This window comes from Columba livia, chromosome 2, assembly GCF_036013475.1.
Source record: "Columba livia isolate bColLiv1 breed racing homer chromosome 2, bColLiv1.pat.W.v2, whole genome shotgun sequence".
NCBI lineage: Eukaryota > Metazoa > Chordata > Aves > Columbiformes > Columbidae > Columba > Columba livia.
This window is the reverse complement of record NC_088603.1, coordinates 125164951-125188849: the sequence shown is the minus strand read 5'-3', so window position 1 is coordinate 125188849 and position 23899 is coordinate 125164951. Positions and strand designations below refer to the sequence as shown.

Sequence of the window (23899 nt, the reverse complement as noted above, 5' to 3'; positions counted from 1 at the left end):
AGCACATATTGGCTCAAACTAGAGGTCCCTTTAGCCCATCTCTCTGCCTCTCATAGTGGCCCATAGCAGATGCTTAGGGAGTAACAGGGCATGCATCATATATCCCAAAGACAGCAGCTGAGCAAATCTGGGACACAGAAGACTTGAATGAAAAAGTGTGTTTATCGTTTTTAGAGTTTGGGTTTCATCCATGTGCTCTGGCAAAAGGGAAGAGTTTTCAGTTTATATGCATCACATCACTCCTGCTATAAAAGTAAATGACTCTTTCTGGCCTGCTGCAATGCAATAGCTGAAGTGTTACCATCTAAAGCAAAATGTGCTGTGTATTTCTGCACAATTCTGCTTCTCCATGCAAGTGTGGCATAGCCCAGGTCCTCATTAAAGCCCATGGAAGCAAGAGGGAGGCCTTGCTTTTTGGTTGTTTGGTGGCAAGATCTATAATAGGATTGAGTTCTCTCACCACCTTTGAGTTTGGAGGTCACCTAGGGGATCAGAATTCACAAAGTTAAAAATGGTCCAGGTCAGGCTGAGTAAAGACCATCCTCCTCCAGCATCCTTTCCCTCCAGCACAACCCAGATGAGGAGGAGTCTGAACACACAGCATCCCTTTGCTCCAGGACTAGGCCCCACACATCTCTGCAGGGCCCTGAAAAGCATTACAGCCCTGGGCTCTTCTGCAGCAACTCTGTGAGACAGACATGCTGCCATCCCGTGGGCCCCAGTTTTCTCATTGTTCAGGGGAGCCGATGGCGGGTGTCCCACTGTGTATGGCAAAGTGCACAGGGGAGTGTCCATCCACCCTAAAATGTTCTGGTTTTTATCAGAAATCAGGAGAAAACAAAGCAGGAAAAAAAAGGTTTACCTGAATATACGTGAGTTTCTACTACTATTGCCTGAGCCCAGCCCCTGGAAGCGTGTCTAACTATCAGAGGAGAAAGCAGCCAGGAAGGTGGGTGAAGAGAACAATAAATAGAAGGGTGATGAAGTAAATCCATTTCCTGGGACCTGATGACAACAGCATGCTTATACAGCTAAGCAGGACCTTTGGGGATCCTTCTGAAATGTGTCAGCCCCACAAAAGAACCTCAGCAATTTAATAGATTTTGCTCTTTGTCTCATTTTTTCTCTCCTTTTCAAGCCAGCAATTCTCAAGTTTTTCCAGTAACATGGTAAAAGACATTCACAACCCATGCAGAGATCGCTTCTGCCCATACATATTTCTGCTGAGAGTGCTTTCATCTACTTTTGTGGTTGTGCCCTGGTTGATCACTGGAAGATTTGGGTTAAACCAGTGCTTTTCTGAGTTTTATCTCAGTTAAAACTTCAGTAAGTGGAATGCTGCAAACCTTCAAAAACACTCTGGTTTTGAAGCTGCCTCTGCACCTAGCTGATAGTTGCACTCTTCCTCAACATTCTTGCAGCCCACATCATATATGTAGCCAGTATTAATTGGCTCATTATAACAGGACAGGCAAAGCTAGCACTGAAGAAAACAGCAGAAATTACGGAAGGTAGCATTACAGCCTGCCAGCTGCAACCCTGTATTTTACTTAGCCTCTTGGGTTCCCCTCTGCAAAGAGGGTGGCCAGACCTATGCTGGAGGCTTGCAAGCCCAAGCATGTGCCACATGATTTTGTCCAGACTTAAAGCAGAGAGCCATAAGCACCTGTCTGTCCTCATTGTCATTCAAAATGGGACAGTTCGATACAGCTGTGATGCTGATGTTTTTTGTGTCAGTAGGTTTGTCTCCTATATATGGCCTACAGCCTGTCTCATGTGCATGACTGATGCCTCTGAGCATGGGCTGGGTGTGGGAGGAACAGACTCCTGTGTGCGACTTGGTGCCAGCCTGGCCCTAGAGCATAAAGTTGTGTGATGCCTGCGGTTGTTTTGCACCATCTCCTGGTGGTCTCCGGCCTCCTTCTCTGAGACAATATGTCCTGGAAGAAAAGGGGGACCAGCACCTGATTAATATCAGTGCTGGGCTACGAGTGCCCCTTTTGAATGCTGTCAGCATCACTCAGTGAGGTTCACCTCCCTACAGCTAGCACCTCTGCGCTTGGCTGAGCCCTTTGCTCCAGTCATCTTTGGTCTTCCCCATCCCCTGTGCTCCTTATGCTCTCAACTGTCTTGTCTTTCCTTTTTCTTTCCCTGCCTCTCCCCGTTTCTTTTTCCTTTGGCACTTCTCTCTGCCTCTCCCCTTCAGGCTTCCTGTCTCCTCTCCAAGCCAGCACTTCCGACAGCAGGAATTTCAAGATACAGCACGCTCATACATTTTGTATTAACTCTAGGGGCTCTTAAGCCTTCTGACTTCATGGGGTTACACAAACTAGCAAGTGCTGTAGCCCAGGAATGCGCCTGGAAGTAAGAGAAAAGGAGAGGGGAAAATTAAATGCTTAGCAACAGGAATGCCACACTTTTGAAGAATTAACTAGCTATTCATTCAATCTGAAAGGGTTATTGCATTAAGAACTCACATTAGAATTAAGGGGGAAAAAAAGCACTTGCTGGCTGAGGCTGAGGATAAACCCAGCATTTCTTTATCACTGCCTAGGGAAAAGAAAAACCTTAATTACAATACTCGTCTTTGAATAATATTTCGGTTATAACAGCACATTTCTCAGATTCTGCATGATAAGTGCATTAATATTTATTAATTTTCTATGACCTTTAGAAAATTCCTAAGGGTCTTATTTTGCTAGTGTTGATGGTTGCTCACTTTTTATGCTCCTTCTGTACACTGGTCCAAAGCTTGATCACCATCTATCAGCATGCTTCTTGTCTTTGGAAGCCTGTTCCTGTAAATGGGATGAACAAAATTTGGAGCTGACTTTATTCTCAAGCCTCAAAACTGATCTTCAGGAGTAGAGATCTTCTTCTGTGGCAGACCCTGTTGGACCTCAAGCTGAATGCAGAGACCTTAATTGTGTTGAAACTGATGGGACTGGGAAAGACTTGGAGCGATCCTTCTTATGCTAGTTTTCCTTGCGGTCTCAAATGTTTTTCATTTATTGAAATATAATTCCTTTGGTCAACTTTGATCCACATCCTATTTGCCTTACAAAGGCGGCTACTCTGGAGAGTATAGGAGTAAGACCCTTTGATTTCACTCATTTTACTTTTTAGAAACTTGTATATTTGCACCTCTAACACCTTAGAAATGTTTTCTACACTCTAAAAACTGGTTAAAATACTTAGAATTTGTCTTCTTCACCTACTGGCATTCAAACTGAAGGGGGTTTGGTGAGTTTTTATAATTCCAACAGTGGCTAGATAAGCAATTTTTGTCAATGTTAAGATCTTATTTTCAAAATGTTTTGTTTTTTTATGAAAATGTTAGTATATCAAATTACAGAAATCTCTGTCGGGTTCCAGTTATAAAAATAATGTAGAGGAACTGAGTATTCAGACATTGATGCCTGGCTTGACTTTACAGAACTCATTTACAAATCGTATTTTGAGTGAAATGACTTTTGTACATATAAGGCTGGGCTAGATAAGATCACCATCTTCCAGGTAGTTTGCAGACAAAGACAAATCCATAGTCTTCTGCCTTATGTCTATGTGCATGTTCGCAAAAACACAGAGTTTTACATTTCTAGAAGCAAGTGCATGTGAAATGAGGCCATGTCTCCTTCCTCACTATACCAGATACTGAGCTCCTAATCTTATTTTTCAGTCTTTGGGGATAAAAATACAATTCTGAGAGGAGCACAAATGCCCTTTATGCAAAGAAAAGTCTCTTATCTGCAGTAATTTGGTGAATAGGCTCTGTGATGATATCTGAGGTGCTGTGCTTCGCTCACAGAAACTCTGCCTCCCACCTTTATTTTTTTGGCTCAGTAATTTCAGGAACTTGGCATGGCAGCTAGGCAGGGAGATGCCAACATGGGACATTTGTATATCAGTGGATCTAAGTTTCTTTTTCAACTAAACAATTTAGAAAAACAAAGGACATTATCTTTCCGGATGGTTGTATTTCTTTCATAAACAACGACAGTAGATAAGGGCATATTTCTGTCCTCAGCTAAGGAGTATTTTATCATGAAAAGGTATCGAACTACTATCTAGTCCTGCACTTGTCCCAGTGAGAAAAAAAGCTTTTTGAAAGCTGAAAGAGAAAAATGCAACAGCCCCAGTATTCAAAAGTCTTCTACTGACAAAACAGGACAATAGTGACATTTTAAAAGTAAATACTGTATTTGGGTTTCTTTTGCTTTGTCTTGTTTTGGGTTTTGTTTTGCCTTTTTGTTGTTGTTGTTGTTGTTTTTGTTTTTGTTTTTGTTTTTGTTTTTGTTGAATACCAAGGATCTATGTCTTACGATGCAAATTTATTTTGGCTACATCTACAAGCCAGGAGGAATCCAGACTAGTTGCAATGATTTCAAAGAGGAATATTCAATGGAGCAAGCAGAAATATTTTTTTTTACTTAGAGCAGGCATTAGCTTTGAGCCTTGTTTGGACTTTGTACATGACCTTGGATTTATAATCTGATTTTCAGCTATTCTTAACATTCACAGGAGCTGGAGAATTTTCTTTAGAAACTGGAGTGGTCACTGTTCCCACAACCTAGGCACTAAATCAATCAAATCCATTTTTGGAGGATGGAGCAAATTACTAGGGCACATACACCATGAACACCTATCTAGCAGAGTACCAATCACTGATCCGTATCTAGAAATTAATTCAATATAATCAATTGTTTCAGAGCACCTAATTTCAAAGAAAAAACACAAGACTGTTCGCTCCCAATATTGTACATGAGAAACAATATTCTGGATGACAAAAATAAACATATTGCACATATCATAGGTGCAAAGCTCACAGCATTTGTCTCACTAGTGCTAGCTGCCCCTTGTCTCCCAGGTAGCAATACCTTGATGAGAACCTTCCTCAGTGACTGGTGAAGAATGGTACAACATTTTGACCCACAGCAGATATGCTTCCCGTGTAGTTCAGCATGCAGAACAACGTTCCTTTTAATCACATGGAAATCTAACTTCACAGCCACTGTGAACATTATAAGAAGGTGAAAATCCATCATTAAGCCATGCACTGGCTTTCTCCTGGCTGTACTGATGAAGGATAAACACAACAACCTTGACTAATATTTTATCTTAATTAGAGTAAAAGTAAATTTCTATAAGCACACAAGGCAGGGAATTAACAGAAAAATATACAAGCTCTATGTACAAACCTGTAAAACCACTCTGAGGCAATTTGAATCTTCATCAGGCTGGGGACAGTATACATATTTATTTATTTATTTACTTACTTACTTATTTGCTTGCTCGCTTATTTATTTATTTATTTATTTATTTATTTATTTTATTGAGTGCTCATGTTTCATTCCCAAGCAGGCCTGCAGGTATTGATTCGATCTCATGTTCAGTGAAGTGTGTATGTGCAAATGTCTAATGGGAGCATAGACTTGAAAGATAAAATAGTCCTTTTTTGGCCAGACCACACACCCTTGGAGATTTGCCTGGTCCAAGAACGATGTTATTGCACAACTAGCATAACCTCTTTTTGAAGCATAGAGGGAACTCATGAAACAACATTGCTGTACTGCAGCTGAGAAAAGCTCTAATTTATACTGCTTATCTCTGATCCATGCACAACAGATCTGAGAGGAGGATTTTGCCCTTAATTTGTTCCCTGGTGTCTACACATTTTGAGTGTGTTAGATCAGTGAACAATGCTACATTCCACATGTGCCACAACACATAGACCTAGCTAGGTACACTGAAGATGAAGGCACAGCTTCAACTTTGAACCTCTTGTTTGTAAAACAACTTTAAACATTAGGCAGATGACTTTGTACAATGAATTAATTAGCAATAAAGACCAAAGGCACGTTCTGTGTGAATAAACAACATAGATTTAGATCTTAGTTAAAACTTAGTGAGTGCCAACTAATAAGGAGGTCTGTGGAGTCTGTCAGGCTTTGCAATTTCTGCTTTTCTGAAAGGAAAAGTATTAATGCTCCTAGCAGAAAATGCCTATATAAGGCTTGAGTCTGTGCGGTGGAGTGAGACCTGCAGCTCCAAGATTCAGCATCTTTAGCTTTCTGTGGGAAAGGTCTTTTTATAGCTGTTTTTTATTTATCTAGGGGTTTCTCTAGGGAGGCCAGGAAAGCATTAGCTCAAGAATTCACTTGATAGATTTCAGATCAACTGCTAATCTGTCACTTCAAGGGGTGACAATGACAGGAGGGAAAGACTTCCTAATTTATTCATAAAATACTTTATCTGTCGATTCTATTTATTTAGTTCATTCTTCATAGGTAAAAGTATTGAAAAAAGGAAATTAATCCTGACCTTGGAGGTGAGAAGCAGAATTCTGATAACTTCAGCTCTGGGGGCATGAGTAGGCCAGGACTTTTTTCACCCAAGAGTTGGAAAAACATGATAGACTGATATTATCTCACGCTTTTTATCTCTTGAATTCTCGCTGATACCACAATACCACAGAGGCTTTACTGACCTGTTAGTAACACTCACAGAAAGCTCATATTCAGTACGTTGAGTCACATACCTTGTTTGTTATTTTTGCATAGCATAAAAATGCCTGTGGTACATTTTGTCTGCCTTTGTGCAAGTGTTGCCACTGAACAGATTACATCACGTCAGAAATGCCAGATTTTTCTGAAAGAATTTTTCATGAAGTTTAAGTATTGGCATATGTTTTTCAGTAAGCTGCAGCTTCTTTTTAACTACAACACAACCTTGAAAGAATTATTCTATGTTTTGCTGGGCAAGGATTCTGAACAGCAAGAATTTATCGGCCAAACCCCAATATAATTTCTGTCTTTGATGAGTGTTGAAATAGCACTTAGAATTTATTTTATCTAGGACTTTTATGCCCTTTAATCTCAGGTGATGTAACATACTATTTATGGAAGACATATGATTCCATGCAGTTACAGCTTGATTTCATAACAATAATATGGAAATGTTTTGTTGCTAAAAGTTAATTCCTCATAACAGATAGAGTCCAGTTGTTGAACGAAACTGAGGTACTATAGATTTTCTTTTAACTTAAGACTTTTTCATCAAAAAACCCCATATGCAATTCTTAGTATATGTATTTCAGGAACACAGTCTGTGCAAAGTAAGGTATGAAGACTTGAGAACTTGACACCATCTGTCAGTTAATGGTGTGAGCTTGATCAGGAACAGAATAACTTATTTACTGATCTGCACTCTCTTCTGTGCTTTACAAGTTCTTTGTCCACTTCAGCTGGTCTTTACAGACTTTCCCAGTCTTTGTCTTACAGATTTCGGTCTTCAAAGTTCAGATGGTTTGAGATGATGAAACATACACAGTGTGGATCGTATGTAGTTCTTTTGCAGCTACGCTAAACCTTATTAAAGGGGAAATTTTCAGAAAATGGACCTCTGTAGACACCCTACAGTATGTTTTTCAAAGGCATATAATTTGACCAATTTTGAGCTTATTTTGCTGGATTTTACAACTTTACACCAGAGAATGAAAGTGTTAACAATTCTTACAACATGTCTGTGAAAATGGACATAATAGTATCCCTTTCCTTAATCTCATTCTTGGAATGGCACATACATTTTTTTCTAACCTATTTGTCAAAAAAACCCACAAAAAACAAGGGGGAAAACAGGTGGGGGCATGGATTTGTTGTGAAAAACATCAGTTTGTTTGTTTGTTTGTTTTTTAAATATAGCAAAAGACCATAACACCCTCAAACACAGAGCTACCATGGAAATGGAAGGATGTCCCTGTGTGAATCTCAGATAAGTTCTTCAGTTGTGTAGTTCTTTGTGTATAAAGGAATCTGTCCCAAAATATATAAGAAGAGAAAGTAACAATTAGTTGCATGGCTGGTGTAGCTTGGCAACACTGAGGAAAAAGCTAGATTTTTCTGTGATCATTTTACATTTTTCAGTATTCCTCCTACAGAAGAGCAGCACAGGGAGAACAGGGCACAAATTAGACTCATCCCGAGCTGGATCTGAGATGCAGTTGAAGTACAGAGCAGGACCTGTGAGCTGGGAGTTGTTCCCTCATACCACAATTTAGCCAGAGGCAGAAAGTCTGTATGAATTAACCTTCATAATTAGACCTCAGAGCTCTTCAGCCTCTTGTTTGTTTATTCTTCATCCACTATCACTCAAATCAAGTTTTTCAACTCGGTTTCCTCAGTCTAGTATATTTTCCTAATTATTTGCCTTGGAGCCTTAGTATCTGAAATTGCTACATGGCCTCCAGCTCAAATATTTGTCAAGCGCAGGACCCTGTAACATCTGAAATATATGGGAGCAAACGCATTCAATACCACCAGCGTGACTTACATTCAGTAAGTTTCACACACACTGCCAACCAAGGTAGTATAAGAAAATAATACTTATACCAGGGTTTTAAAAATAATACTTTTTTAAAGATGATGCAGAGAGATGTGTATTTGAAAATAAGATTTAGTTATTACTTTATCTAATGATTTATGCATGAATATATCATTAGGAGTTGTTAAACCAGAATCTGAGTGAAAGCTTTGTTCTTTGAATTAGCCTAACGGTCACAGTTGATTATGAATACATAATGTGAGGGTTTAGATATATTATAAACATAAACACATGCCCATGCATGAATACACAGGTATGTATGATGAGAGATATGCATGCAAATACGTATATGTGTATTTAAGAATACATACATGGAAAGCTGATGGAAGAAAAACAAAGCAGCTGAAATTACTTCGACACCTTCATTCACAGTTTTCTGTGTGTCAGAAGGGTCACCACTACTGGCCTCACAGCAAAAACTACTCCACGAGCGGTCAGAGCTCCAAGGGTTCTTGTGTCACTGCAAACCAGCATTTTGGAGGATCTTTCTGTGACATTCAGGAATCTACTTTCCCTTAATCTGTGAGATGGTTAAGCAGGTAATGACCATGGCTGTTAACATAAGCTATATATGTTGGGGCCTGTGTGACTGTGAGAGCTTGTACCATAAAATACACTTTATTTGCGTGTATAAGGATCACACCTTAATTTAGTTAAGTAATTAATGATATTAATAAAATGGGTTATAATAACTCTTCTGCATGAGAAAATTAGTGTTAAAATGTTAAAACTGAAAAAAAAATATCAAAAAATGCCTGGAGAGAGAAGGGAGAAATACAAGTGATAGAGAGTTTTTCTCACCTCTGTAGATGGTAAAACTCATAGTGAAAGCCCAGCTGCAAGGACTGCTCATGTGTCCTCCCTCATGGTAGCAAAAATCACAGTGGAATTGCTTTTGCAATGTTTTTGTCTTCTGTTTTTTCAGAAACAAAGGGATGTGAGTTCCAGCTATACCACCTTTCTTTTACATCTCCTCTTTGCAAAGCATATTGCAGCAGAGAGCTCCTCCGTCTGTGCGATTTGCACCTTCCCTTCTGTGTGGGACACCGGGTAGAGCTGTAAAAATGGTTATGATTTATCTATTTTACAGCTATTCAGCAGCATTTTTTTGCATAAATAACACAGAGACCTAAATGCAGACATGTCTTTACTGTTCCCAGAGTTTGCCAGAAAAGAGCATCTTTTTGCAGAATGAAGGAAACAATGGTGGTTCATGTTTTCTCAAGGTTTCTTCCCAGACATTTCTCCTCCTCTTGGGTGCCTGGATCTGTGTGAAGGCTTAAGAAAAGAGGAACGCAGTTCAGAAAATGAAAATGAGGCCAAATAAGCATAATTTGTAATTTCAGATTAGCTGAAAGCTATAAGGAAAAAGAAGTGTCAGGATCTACTTTGTCCCTATCTACAGGTCCTTGGCCATAAGGTTATTCAGGGCAAAAAGCTTCTGGCATGGTGAGGACACTCAGGCTGCATGTGGCAAGTGGATGGCTCTCAAACTATAATGTGGCTCCAAAATTGTCCTGATTTCCAGGTACTGAAGAACTACATTAGGTGTCTCACTTTGCTTTCTAAATTTCTTTGCTCCTGCTTGCCACAGAAACTTCTGTTTTAGAAAAAGCAGGTTAACCCAAGTCACATATTGAGTCATCAAATAATTATAGTCAACTCTTTGTATTGACTCATCCTAAGAGTTGATTTCTTTATGCTGGCTGAAGAGTGTTAATCTTTGACTGTTTTAGAAAAATACTATTAAATGTACCTTGCTGATAAATGCAAAATAGTTGCCATGATATGACAGTGGGTCTAAGAAACTGAATAATAAATTCTATAATGAGGGATGCAAGTGAAGCAGGTGCTTTGGTTAAACGCCAAAATAATGGATCATGCTGGATTTTCATTTTCCTTGTTTAGGAACGGCATGATTGTGCCAAATATATATATATATAAATATATATATATATATACACACACACATATATATACATACATATATATATATACATATATATATACATACATATATATATAAATTTGTCATTTTTAAATTAGATAAAGAAAGCTCCATTCCATTTTGCTTTGAAATTTCAGTATTTCACCACTTGTATTTATATTCATTGAATTCCAGGGTTAAATTTCAGAAACAGTAGGATATTCACTTTGATCCTAAGATTAGAAAAATGTCCATTCTCATTTTTTCCAGCACTGAACTGAACACAAAATGCTTTCTGAAAATTCAGTTGGCCTTTTTCAGCCAAAATTTCTTAAGCCTGTCTGTTCATCATAGAGATGAGGAAATGCAGTCTATGTCTGCAAAGCATTTTTATCATCTTCCTTTGAAGTGTCTGAAAGTTATCTAGTGTTTGTATTAACTTTCTATATGAAAAGAAAAGCTGTTTCATCCTCCTAGGAGCCATTTTAAATATCAGAGAAAGTGAAGAGCAGGAATGAAATCTACCTGACTAAACAAAGCCCAGCACAGAAAGTGCAGCCATTATAAGGGTTTGTTTTAAATGCTGACTTGACTCCGGCAGCAGAGCTATCCAAATTCAGCTCTTAAATAAGAGAACGCTGCTCCCACTCCAATGAGTGAGATTTCTCAATGTGTGCTTCAAGGTTTCTTTTGGCTTATAACCAAGAGATTTCAGAGTAGCAGCCATGGGGTAAAATAAATAAAAATAATAAATAAATAAACAGAAAATATAGGTAAAAACACTATTTATAGCATCTTTCATGATGGCTGCTTAGAAACAGAAGGAATTTCACTGCTGACTAAAGAATTTGATGAAACCAAAGCAAGTTCTGCATCTGTTCCTCCTGTTGGTCCTGTAAGGGAACATAGTGTTCAAGTTAGGGTTATTTTCAGTAGAAGTTAATCCTTCTCTTATTTCAGCCTTAATAGAAGACAACCTATCAAGTTTATTTTCGGATTTCTTGGATTTGTTTGTTCCTAAAAACCAGGTAGAATAACTTGGTGTGCAGGATTTAGTCTTTGTAATTCAAATGTCACAGAAAGTCATAGAAGTCCTGACCTTCTGTGCTTGATTTCCTGATGATATATGACACATATGTCTGCTTAATCTAATGCTTATTAAAGGAATAATGTTAATGGTTAAGGAGTATGAAGCCTTAATTAGGTTTTGCAAGCAGCTAACTACTGTAGCAAAGAGAGGACTTTATTCTGTATTTACTGCAAACATACCAGGATGTCACTGATATGATTTGAGAAGACTAAAGTCAATCCAGCAGCTAAAAACCAGTTGTTAAAAACTAACCTGTTCTATGACATTTAAAAATTTGATATTTTATTTTATTCCCAGGTGGAAGTTTGTTTTTTATTGAGACTCAATAATGAATAATTATGGAGACTTCAGATGGAAAAGAACCAATTAAGAGGGATACTCAGGATCAATTCAATCAGGTGGCTGGTTGAAAGAGTCCCTTGGGAGGCAGTCCTGAAGGGCAAAGGAGTCCAGGAAGGCTGGACATTCTTCAAGAAGAAATCTTAGTGGCGCAGGAGCAGGTTGTCCCCATGTGCCAAAAGACAAGCTGGTGGGGAAGAAGACTGTCGTGGCTGGAACTCGGGGGGAAAAAAAAGGAGAGTTTATGACCTTTAGAAGAAGAGGCAGGCAACTCAGGAGGACTACTAGGATGTTGTGAAGTTATGCAGGAAGAAAATTAGAGACACCAAAGCCCATCTAGAACTTAATCTGGCTACCACCATAAAAGACAATCAAAAATATTTCTATCAATACATTAGCAACAAAAGGAGGGCTACAGAGAATTGCCATCCTGTAGTTGATGCAGTGGGAACCATAGTGACAAAGGATGAGGAAAAGCCTGAGGTACTAAATGCCTTCTTTGTGTCGGCCTTTCAGAGTAAGACCAGTTGTCATCCAGATACTCAGCATCCTGAGCCAGAAGACAGGGATGGGGAACACAATGAAGCCCCAATAATACAAGGGGAAATGGCTAACAACCTGCTACACCACTTAGACACACAAAATGTATGGGGCTGGATGAGATCCAACCAAGAGTACTGAGGGAGCTGGTGGAGGTGCTCACCAAGCCACTTTCAGTTATTTATCAGCAATCCTGATGAACCAGAGAGGTCTCAGTTGACTGGAGGTTAGCAAATGTGACATTTTTCTACAAGAAGGACCAGAAGAAGAATCCAGGGAACCACAGGCCTGTCAGTCTGACCTCAGTGCTGTGGAATGTTATGGAACAGATAGTCCTGAGTGACATCATGTGGCATGTACAGGACAATCAGATGATCAGGCCCAGTCACCATAGGTTTATGAAAGGCTGGTCCTGCTTGACTAACTTGATCACCTTCCATGACAAGGTGACCTGCTTAGCAGATGAGGGAAAGGCTGTGGATGATGTCTACCTAGACTTTAGCAAAGCCTTTGACACTGTTTCCCACAGCATTCTCCTTAGAATCTGGCTGCTCATGGCTTGGATGGGAGTGTATTTCTTTGGGTGAAAAACTGGCTGGCTGGCCAGGGCCAAAGAGTTGTGGTGAATGAAGTTAAATCCAGTCGGCATCAGTCACAAGTGGTGTTCCCCAGGGCTCAGTGTTGGGACCAGTTCTGTTTAACATCTTTAACAATGATCTGAACGAGGCAATTGCATGCACCCTCAGTAAGTTTGAGTGTTGATCTGCACAATGGTTGGAAAGCTCTACAAGAGGGTCTGGACTGGATGGATCAATGGGCTGAGGCCAACTGTCTAAGGTTCAAGGCTAAGTGCCAGGTCCTGCACTTAGGTCACAACAACCCGATACAATGTTACAGGCTTGGAGAAAAGTGGCGGGAAAGCTGGCTGGTGGAAAAGGACTTGGAGATGCTGGTCAACAGCCAGCTGAACATGAAACAGCAGTGTGCCCAGGTGGCCAAAAAGGCAAACAGTATTCTGACTTGTATCAGAAATTGTGGCCAGCAGGACGAGGGAAGTGATTGTCCTCCTGTACTCTGCACTGGTGAGGCTGCACCTTGAGTACTGTGTTCAGTTTTGGGCCCCTCACAACAAGAAAGACATCAAAGTGATAGAGAAAGTTCAAAGAAGAGCAACAAACCTGGTGAGGGGTCTGGAGCAAAAGACTGACGAGGAATGTCTAAGGGAACTGTGGTTATTTAGCCTGGAGAAAACGAGGCAGAGGAAAGACTTTATCACTACCTGAAAGGAGGTTGTAGCAAAGTGGATGTAGGTCTGTTCTCCCAAGTAACACGTGACAAGACAAGAGGAAATAACCACAGGTTGCACCGGGGGAGGTTTAGATTGGATATTAGGAAAAATTTCCTCACAGAAAGGGTTGTCACACATTGGAAGAGGCTGCCCAGGGAGGTGGTTTGAATCACTATTTCTGGAGGTGTTTAAAAGATGTATAGATGTGGCACTTAGGGACATGGTTTAATAGTAGACTTGGCAGTTCTAGGTTAACGGTTGGATTTGATGATATTAAAGGTCTTCTCCAACCTAAACAATTTAGTCAGTCCAGGAAATTATAGGCACACCAGACATACTTCAGTCCCTGGGAAGGTTATGGAACAAATCTTCCTGGGAGCTATCACAAGTCAGTTGAAGTACATGACCGGTAAAAACCAGCACGGATTCACCAGTGCAAGTTGTACTTGGCAAACCTGATCACATTCTAAGACAAAGTAGCCTGTTCCATCAATGGTGTGTGAGTGGTGGACATTGTCCACCTGGATTTCTTGGAGGCTATCAGCACATTTTCCCACAGCCTCCTCCTAGGGAAGCAGATGTGTTATGGTCTAGACAAGTGGTCTGTGTGGTGGGTGGGGAACTGGTTGAATGGCTGTACCCAGACAGTGGTGCTAAATGGCTCCTTTTCAAATGGGCAACCTGCCACAAGTGGGGCCTCCCAGGGATCAATATTGGGCCAAACACTGTTTAGGATCTTCATAAGTGATCTGAATGATGAGATCAGGTATACTGTGATGAAGTTTGCTGATGGCACCAAACTAAATGGGGAAGTGTACATTTCAGAAGGGAGACCCACCCTGCAGGAACCTGAATAGGCTGGAAGAGTGGCCTAACAAAAACCTCATGAAGTTCAACAAGTACAAGCGTAAGGTCTTGCACCCAGGAAAACATAGTCCAGAAGTGCAGCACAGCTTGGGATCTACCCAGCTCTGTGGAAAAGGACCTGGGGTCCTGTTGGACAACAAACTCAAAATGAGTGACAAGTGTGACGCTGTGTCAAAGAAAGGGATTGGAATGCTGGGCTGCATCAGCAAGGGCATCACCAGCAGAGACAAAGAAGTCATCCCACTCTCCTCAGTGCTTGTCAAGCCACACCTGGAATACTGTGTTCAGGTTTGGTCCCTGCTATACAAAAATGATGTGGACAGGCTGGAGAAGGTCCAGAGAAGGGTCACAAAGATGATCAAAGGACTGGGAAGCCACCACATAAGGAAAGGCTGGGTTTGTTCAGCCTTGAGAAAATGTGGTTTAGGGGACACCTTATCACCATGTTCTGGTATTTAAAGGGTGGCTGTAAAGAACATGGAGATCCCCTTTTTACAAGGAGTCATGTGTTAAAGATGAGGAGTAATGGGTACAAGTTACTCCTGAGGACATTCTGACCAGACAACAGGGAAAGTTTTCACAATGAGAACAATCAGACATTGGAATAATCTCCCCAGGGAAGTGGTGGATTCCCCAACATGGAACACTCTTAAGATTCAGCTGGACAGAGTGAGGGGGCCATCTTGCCTAGACTGTGCTTTTACCAAGAAATGTTGGACCAGATGATCCTTGTGGTCCCTTCTAACCTGGTATTCTATGATTCTGTGATTCTACAGTTTGATTAATTCAGCAGTTTATTTGGAATCACTTCTCAATTTAAGCTCCTGTACCTCTTTTAAAGAGGTTGCATTACCTTATGTGTCTACTTCAGAGTTAGAGCTGGTGAAATGATGGAAGAAATATATTTACAATAGAGACACAAATGAATGACCATAATCTTTTTGTTGTTCTTGCCACCATGACAGAAGATATTTCCAAATATTTGTGGCCCAGTATTCAAAACAGTGTCTATGAATCACCAATATTCTCCAAATTTGCACCTGAGATACATTGTTCATTACTCACTGTTCATTATTTGTTAGTCATAACTCATTATCTTTTGTTAAAGTTTCAGTCAGCTAATCAAGAGGCAGAAAATATACTGTATGACCAATAACATTCCACAAATAATGATTAATCAAAATGAGCATTTCATGAACAGCATAGTGACTAAAAATCATTCAGCTGAACAAGCCATGAAAGACATACAATACTAATGTATTGACACAAATCAAGAGCAGTTTGTGAATGAGTCATCAACCAAAAGCCAATTTAATTTAAGGGTCCTAATAGCACTGATAAATGACTGTTTTGACATAAAATACTAAGCTTAAGTGTCACATTCCCCTTTCTTTAAATACTATTTTCGTGTGTGTTATCAGAGTGAACTGGGCAATTGCAGTTGTCTGTAGAATTGCCACTGTCTTTAGTGGGAGAAGGATTAGCTTCTATGTGTTTTATTAAGGCAACTTGCTAGTTAATGTTTCCTCAGCTTGTTTTCTTTGTACCTTCTTGTTCCCATGAATTTCATTCTGGGTCTCACCTTTTGAAATTTTTATACTATTTTAGCAGAAACTCTGTTTTGTTGATAAAACTATGCAAACAGGCATTGTTAGGACCAAGAATCTGACCTTATCGTAGTTCTAGTAGCATTTTTAAATTGTCAATTTTTGTATGAATTCAAAGTAAATAATAATTTTATTACCCTCTAACTATATTTCAAAACTGTATGTCTCAGTGATTTGAAAGAGCAAAATTCCCAGATCTGATGGACATCCATTATATGATGAATTAAGGTATCAAATGGACTATCTACTCCAAATTAGCCTCCAGTAAGACATGACCAAATTAGCTACTACATATGAAAAAAAAGGTGTTAAATTTAAAGATGTTCTGAAAAGAATGAGCAAAATACAAAGACACAGGGTTTACTTTGGTACTCTCTGGGACACTACCACAATCTCTAAATTACCTGATTTTTGTAGTCCCAATTTAAATTTAATGTAATTCAATTTACTAAAAATGACCATGGGAAGATAAGGTTTCAACCAATTAAATTTATTTTTTTTTATTGAGGAAGCTGATCATGGTTCATCGTGCTGTTCCTTTTCTGTAGTAACTACATTGAGATGTCCTGAGATTCTAATTCCAACTGGTAAATCCAGAGATGACTCTGAATCAGCCAGGTCTAGTTAACTCAGAATTGCTGGAGTAGGAAAAAACAAGAGCTTTTAGGATTGTCCAGACAGATTGTGCTGTTATTAGAGAGAGCATTCTTATTTTTATGTCATATATAGAGACCTGTAGGAATAAGAAACCGTAAACATAATAAAATTTAGAGTCAGAGGAGGAGAACACCTGCTGTTATCATTGCATGATGCCTACTAATATCCTGCTGAAAAGCCTCTTGTTCTACATGTGAATATATAGCACTATTGTAATATTTATGTGAACACACATTTTCCACAGTAATTCATTAGACATTTTTGCAGTACAATACTGATGACTTTACATAGCTTCTTGGAACTTCAAAGAAAAAACAAACAGCAGCATACTTACTTATAGTTATAAGCCATGTATAGTGCATGTTACACTACATTTGCAATGTAATAGGTGCCCTTTAAAGAACAAGACAGTAACTCTAAGTAAAGTTATGCAAATCATAAACTCAATGCATCTGTTACTTAAATCTTAAAAAAAAAAAAAAAAAAAATCCTTGGCATCGACATATATTGCATCTGTCAAAACCAGTCAGAATAACTGGTCTAATGGACAACTCTTTCCCATAGAGGTTGGAGAAGATGCTGATTCTGCAGTATAATTCCCTTCAATTTTTCCCTCTCTCTGAGCTGTATTGCCACCACACAGAGCTATTTGTTGGAGAAATCGCCATCTTTTCCTGTTAAAAGAAACTGCTTATTCTCCTAGCTTTCCTAATTTCATGTAGCAGATGATACCATGCATGTAAGAGAGATCAAAAAGACATTTAGAGCATGATTTTGATGCCTTTTATTTGAAATGCTTCATACACACACATCTTTTAAAGTAACACAAATATTCCTATATATACAAGAAAAAAACCCTTAGAAGTTACAGCATGTTAGTGGTTTGAATTCTTTAATTCATATGGCAATTAATTTTGAAGATTGTCTACAAATGTCCTACTTCTGATATTTTATTTGCCTTTTGTTTTACTAAGTGTTTCTATCCATGTTTTCACATCAAAATAGTGGAACAAGACTGGAAAGAAAGCCGTGAAATAGGATGAATTTTTTAACGTATTAACAGCTTCTAACACTTAATTGTCTAACAATGGAGAGGTGAATAAAAACAGCAAGAGTGGAAATGAAAATACACAGTTTATGATGAGAAAAGCCATACATGGGGACACTTCCTCGTTATATGCTAAAACATACATTTTAAGAAGGTATAAAAGCTCTCCTTCAGTTCTTTAACCTCATATTTGTGCTCCCAGGAAAATCTGAAATGCTGTGACTACATATGGGTTAGCTATGCCCGAAGAGACAAACTCAGACATTCAGAAAAAGAATTTTCCTGATAAATAGTGGTATAATCTGGCGATTTCAGAGCTTGTACTGGCTAGCTCTAGATGAAAGCGAAACTCCTTTGAAATCAGCGACATGACATCATTAGCACACTGTGTCACTGAGATCAGGCCAAGGAAGTCTGCAAAGTCCTATTAAATGTAAATAGGTCTCTCTTGCCCTTAGTTCTGTCTTTATGATACTTGTTGCTCTGTGCTTTTGACTCAGAATCGTGAAAAGATCTCGGCCACTGAAGAGATTCTTGTTACTGTTGCAATGGTTTTGTTCTTTTGCTGTTTGTGTTGTATATTGGTGGTAAAACTGCAGTGTGCAAGTACTGAAGTGTGGGTAGCTGTACACTCAGAGCAGCAGAGGGCAGTGACAGGTGTTTGACTCCTCTGCTGGACAAATAATTATGTTTCTTTGTTCCAACTATGCCACAAAGTATAAACCAGTGCCTTCAGTAATTGAGCACATTCCAAAAGGCCAAGGCTGATGCTTGGCCCATTCTGCATTTTAATATGAGACACACATACAAGGAAACATGTTTCCATAAAACGAGAAGTAAGTAAAATCAGTCTGATTACACTCAAATGTTAAGGGTCTTAGCAACAGGTCACATTAAATGAACCACAAAGGCACGTCTGGCGTATGACAGACTTTTCCCCATAAAAACATGAGTGAACAGCTTCCATCTGCATGCAAAGAAATCCCCCTCATTTGTGCACTGAAGGAAGACCTGCTTGAGGTCTGCTGTCAGTTCTAAAGCATACATTAAATATTTGTCACTGTGGGATCTAACTGTGACCTCTGCAGAGATTTGCGGAGAAACTGACGCCTGTGAATCCAAAGGAGCACTAACAAAACAGATAACAGGAAGGAATACATTTTGGTATTCAGATTTCCAAATATTGGTAATAAATGATAAGTCATCATTTATGGCTCAGAATTGGAGCTGGAATCTTTTCCTTTTGCATGTGACTTGTGAGTTTATCACTTTGAAAGTGATTTCTCTGCCAATTGCTCTGTAAAACATGCATATAGGACTTCAAGTGATATTACCTCAGTGTAAACTTTGCTTCTAGGATAGGATTGAGCTCACAAAAAATGGATCCAAAAGCATATATGCCTATAGCTCATACAGATACTGAGAACAGTAATAAAACTGAGTTTTCTCAGTTTAGAAATGATGATCAACAGATACATGTATGCAATGTTTACAGCTACGCTATAAAATATTTCTCATGCCATTAAAGGACAAGATAGCATGAGGACTGTCCTATAACAATTCTAGTGATGTTAACTGCCACTTACTAGCTAAATTAACTCAGTCATTACGTTAATTTTTCATATGGTTTAGCACTGATCAGAATTTTCTAACTTGTTAGGAAAGCACAATGATATTTAGTAAACTACACAAGCAGCTTGATTTTTCATAACAGTTGATGAGAACTCATCTCAAAATCTTGAAGAATAGCAGCAGTTTAAGTACTGATGGGAAATGATTACAGGGAATTTTGGCATCACTGCATTAGAGGCATCTGAGGATTTACTGTGTTATACAAGAGAGACTGAAACAGGAGTAAATGGCATTTTTGTTGTACATTGAACTTGTAGGATAGTTGCAGCTAGATGCAGGCAAGCAAAGTTTTTCTGTTTCTTATTTAGATGGTATGGAATTCACCTATCAATCACTATTAGGCCTGTGAAACTAAACCTGTGGATTTATCCACTTAAGTGCCATGCAAGTGAATTTACCTGTTATAATGATGTAAAGGACCATGACTTTCAGATGTGATACTTGCACATCTAACATACTAGGTGGTAAACAGACCTGTAATAGTCAAGGTCAAGAATGGAGTATATAAACACAGACACACAAAAATCTGTATCCACTTTCATTAGGTGGGCATTGATATTTGTTTTTTCCTTGTCCTTTGGATAAAGAAACAGTTCATTTATAGAAATGTGTATTTATAGTAATATAATCCCAAATAATTTCTCTAAGGAATATCTCTGGAAGTTTTTTACCATTTGATTGACACTTTGGAAGTAAAATCTTAATTTCTAACTCTGTACAGAACTTTCTGGTGTGGTTGTAAATGATAGACCAGTTCTGTTAATATACGGGAGTTTTGGAACTTAATTCAGATATATTTTCAGTTTTTTAAGTTATAATGACTAAGCACATCTGCCCACTTAAAAATTATCTGTTAGTTGGGTAGTTTTCAATAGCTTAATCATTATTTGATTGTCTCAGTTTGTATTTCAGGCAGTTCACCTGCTCTTCATCTAAACTTAAATATTTCCTGTTTACACATCACAGAATATGGAAAGATGATAATATTTAGAAAACAAAGAAAAAAATGAAAGCTGCGTTCAAATGCATTATTTATATAATTATCCTATAATTAAAGTAATTACAGTTTGTGGCAAAAAATAATCTTTATTTTTGTTTGCAGCTTTCTTAAGGGGTGTTTACTGATCATCACAGAGAAGCTACATGAAAAGTAATTGGAGATGTTCTCATTTCTGTGAAAGATTTAAGTTGCATTTGACATATTCTTCATGAAACAACTGTGCATCTTTACAGTCCATTAATTGACAGGTTTGTATGAAAGGGGGTTAGACTGATGTTCAAAATTATTTGAGTTTTTATAATCTTAGCTACAGCCACAGCTATGCTGGATATTAATTTTTCCGAATAAAAGAGGATTTCTAACACACAACGTTGGAAGCAGTAAAAATTGTTTAAATGAAAGATTTCTTGCCTTGTGGTATTTTTTAACTTCTAGATTCAGTTTGTTCTTTTTAGAACCAGAAAAGCTAGTAACCTATAAAATGAAAGTTTAGCTGTCCATGAAACCACCTGAATCTAGGAACAGTAGTTCTGAAAAAGACCCACTGACTACCAAAAATACCGAGCTGAGACCCAGAACATGAGGCTGTTACTCAGGAAGAAAACCCAAATGGTGTTTTTTCCTTTCATTGGTAGATAATCTACCACAGGCAGCAGAGTGAGTGAGAACAGGACCAGAGACCATCTCAGAGGACTCCTACTTTGGAGGTGTTGGTGGTCCGCAGCAAAATTACTCAGCAGCATGTATCACCTTTCCCAGAAACACTCTGCACACACACTTGTTCCATTGGGAAATGACTGAAGGCCCTACTGCTGTCTGGGTCAGGACGGAGATTTCTCATGGAGCCCTCCTGGATTTTTAATTCTGGATTTATTCTTTTTCACCTCTCAAGCCATGTTTTACTCCTTCACAGAACTACACAAACAAATATTGTTAGGATCGGATTAATCCTAGAAACAAGTCACATATTTAAATAGTATGTACATGGGACACATTCAGCAAGAAACACTAGTCAGATACTACATTTCCTGGATTACATTCATGCAAATAATGATATGTGCACAATCCATATCTGCCAGGGCTGTGGAAAGTTAGGAAAGCTGCAACTCTTATAGCATGACAATTTTTTTAATTGTACAGCTAAAGGAAAAGGTGTATTGACTTGATCTCCAGAGAAAAGCATCTATTTATTATTTGAAATGAGCCATATCAAAGGACAAGATGGATATTTCTACAGTGATAATAAGCCAACTAGAAACTTCGTTAGGAATTTCGTTCTTTCTTTTTTAAACATGATCTGCAGAAAACATCATCAATTTTTTTCTATCCAGCCTTGTGAGTGGGGGTTAAAGTAACAGTCAGCACACAAGAGGTTTAAAATAAAGCTTATAAATAACTTCCTCCATCACAGCCTCCAACAACCTACTCTAATTTCCAGGGTGTAAAGTGCTTGCACAAGTTGCTGCTTGCTACCATCATACATGAGCGCTTTCCATGCAGACTGGAGAATCTCATCGAAGCATCATTTCAGGGCACACAAGAAAATGTCTGTGTCTCTGAGGGACATCTTCAAGCTCTAAAAAAATATGAGAATTCCATCTGTGTAAACTGTACAGCATTTACCTGAATAAATTTGTTCTTTTGAGTTCTAGACCTCGCTTTGGCCCTTTTGTAGTGGTCCAGCTGCGTCTCCTCCTCTATATTCCCCAGTCTGCAAACAGAGAGAGAACTGTCCATGAGCAGATAGTGGCTCCCCAGCCATCAGTTTGTAAGGCATAGATAAACAATTTGTCTTTAATTTCTGACACCAAGCTTGTAATCTTTAATTCCCCAGAACATCTGTTCAAACTACTTGGTGATTCACATTCTTACATATCATCAGTTCTAGGTGTAGCTGCTCTTATGTACAATATCAGACATCAAGACCTCTGCAACTTTAAAAGCTAAAGCAGCTTTCTAAGACCATCCTTTTAGGCTGTGTGGAATAAATTGAATAAAATGAGAGGTCTAGGTCAACTGATCTTCCCAAGAAATACTAAGACAAGAAGAGTATACAGTGCTGAAAAGATCCTAGATAAAGATGCACTTTCCTAAAATGCTTATTTTATTGTTTTCACTGGGAGATCACAGAAAACATGGAAAATGTGATCACAGATGCACTATAACCTTAATTCTGTTTTAATGCAAGAGCAGGTTAATGACAATTTGTTTTACAGTCAGGGATCACTCTTCCACTTTTCCTAAGAGTTCATCACATAGCTGGTATCTGATATCTGTGTGCCCTTGGGAAACAGAGGATCCTCCTTTGAGATATACCTGAAGGTCAATGACTTGTGAGTCCAAGCCCTTTGCAGGACTGGTTTCTACAGGTATGACATAATAGGTCTGGTATTGTAACAGGTACCAATACACAAAGAAATATTGACATGTTGGTTTGCTCTGATTATCACTAGAAAAGCAGAACTTTTTCATTTCAGCTCTCTTAAGCTCATAATATATTAATAGCAGGTTAACATCTTAAGTGCATTTGGAATACGATGAAAGAGATGAAAATAGAATAATAAGAGGAGGGGTGCTCTGACAGACCTTAAAATCTATCTGAGACTTCTGGATAAAACACAGTTTAGGACAAGGCAAGTCCTTTGTGCAAGAACAGGGAGGTTTCAGACTTCAGAAGATTCAGGCAGCAGCTACAGCCAGAGTATTTGCTGGTTCTGGACTTGTCCTGCTTAATGAAATGGCAGTCACTTTCTGTTATAACTGTTTCTTATTAATTGAATCCATTATCTGCATAATAAAATCATCTGTCAACAATAACTGAGTCTGCTTTTTATTCAGGTTACAGTGGTGCCTGCACTTCATGCAACACTTCTGAACCTTCCAACTCACCCTGCAGTGGTGTGTCCCAAATCACAGCAGCCACAGAGCTGCTCCGGAAAGGAGGGCTTGCCTTGCATGTCGAAATGAAGAACATGCTGAAAACATGGATACTTCGGGAAGCACCAAAAGGGCAGGCTTTCAAAACAACCCATGAACACAAGCACATCTGTTATTCTGTAGCTTCCAAATCAGTGTTTATTCTTAAAAAAAAAAAAAAAAAAACTTCACTTGTAGTGACATTCAATTTAACTTTTTTTATAAGATATGCTAAGGCTTTATTCTCAGTTGGAAAAAATACAAATTTTCTATTAAGAATTTGTAATCATTTGGTCTATTTCTTCTTTTAGTTTTCCATAAAAACACTCTTTTTTGTCATCAACTTTTTTTGTTGTTTCTCATTTTTTACCATGGCCTCCCTTCTTCTCCAAATGAGAATTGAACTTGGGTAGACATAGACAGATAAAGGTACATTTCCAAAACACTGATCTCTACTGTGTACTCTGTAATCTTTTCAATCAGTGGTCAAATTGCCAGTTGTTCTAGGGAGAAGAGAGTTTTGCCAACACAGGGCATTTTTGAAAACTTATTTCCATTTTTGGTCCTCATGTTTTTATTTGTATCTTATTTCCAGGTTTTTTCTCAGAA

General features: G+C 38.6%; 1 long non-coding RNA gene across 5 annotated transcripts in view; it reads left to right on the top strand.

The window, feature by feature from the left end:
* The window catches only part of LOC135578643 (uncharacterized), a 208486-nt gene extending 185295 nt beyond the window's left edge, over positions 1-23191 (top strand). For all 5 annotated transcript variants that reach the window (XR_010470593.1, XR_010470596.1, XR_010470592.1 and 2 more), the window contains 2 exons: positions 20477-20622; positions 21813-23191. This is a non-coding gene — a long non-coding RNA (uncharacterized LOC135578643). The remainder of the gene's footprint in view (positions 1-20476; positions 20623-21812) is intronic.
* Positions 23192-23899: the final 708 nt, after the last annotated feature.